We start from the raw sequence: 1315 nt of genomic DNA on the forward strand, positions 1-1315 counted from the left end.
AATTGTGGATCCCTGTTGACCCCCAAAAATCTTATATGGACCCTGGTTGAGAACCACTGCTCTAAAGGATGTTTGCATGCTAAATCTGAGTTGATGGGAACAAACCAACGCCAGGTGTCAAGTGGTGTTTAGGGACTAACACGTACGCAAGCACACACACACCTGTGTAATTACATATGTTAACATATAGGCACGCATATATAAGTAAAATTTCACATACAGTTATACTCATGCACACAGACACATATATAAATACATGAATATAAATAGTTGCATAATAATATTGGGTTGTCCGGAAAGTTCGTGCCGATTTTTAAAGGAAAGAAAAAGGTCAATAAATACTTGCCATTACATTTTTAATCAACCAAATATGAACCATTTTCATGCACAATGCGTCTCCATCTTTCCTTTAACTTGAAAATACCCTCTTCCCAGAATTGAGGTGGTTTCATGGCAAAGAATTCATCAAGGTATCTTTTTGCGTCATCCAAGGAATTGAAATTTTTACCATTAAGATTATTCTGCAGAGACCTGAATAAGTGGAAATCCGAAGGAGCAATATCTATTGAATATGGAGGGTGGGATAACGCATCCCATCCGAGCTGCAACAATTTTTGTCTGGTTCCCAAAGCATCAAGTGCCGAAAATGAACTTTCTTACCTTCCATTTTAAAGGGTTACAGAATTAACACAGGTTATAGGAACATAAATCTCCTTCCACGAAAAGATAGCTTAAACTGTGCTCTAAATCGTGATGTAGTCAAATCCTATTTTATGGACTCAACCATGTTCTAAAATACGTCGAAAGGTAAGCTACTATAAATCGGCACGAACTTTCCGGACAACCCAATAATTAGTTTCGAATTTTGACACAAAGCCAGCAATTTAGGAAGACGAGGTAAATCATTTACATTGCCCCACTGCTCAACTGGAACTTATTTTATCGAACCCCAAAGGAAGGAAGACAAAGTCGACGTCGGTGAATTTGAGCTCAGAACACGAAGACGTCGAAATGTCGCCGAACATTTTGCTCGGCGCGGTAATCATTTTGCCAGCTTGCCACTTTAGTGACATAGTAATAAGAGCAATTTGTTAAATTGGAAGAAGTCCACACATAATTTTCTGATTCATTTCAACAATTATTTAATTTCGATTCCCGGACCGAGATGTGTATTGCATTCTTTACATGTTACTGCAATTCACTCAGCTGTAGAAATGAGTTACGACGTCACTAGTGCCAAGCTGTATCGGCCCCTTTGCCTTTCCCTTGGATACCATCGGTGACATGGAGAGAGGAAGCTGGTATGCATGGGTGA

This window comes from Octopus sinensis, linkage group LG23 (genome assembly GCF_006345805.1).
Source record: "Octopus sinensis linkage group LG23, ASM634580v1, whole genome shotgun sequence".
NCBI lineage: Eukaryota > Metazoa > Mollusca > Cephalopoda > Octopoda > Octopodidae > Octopus > Octopus sinensis.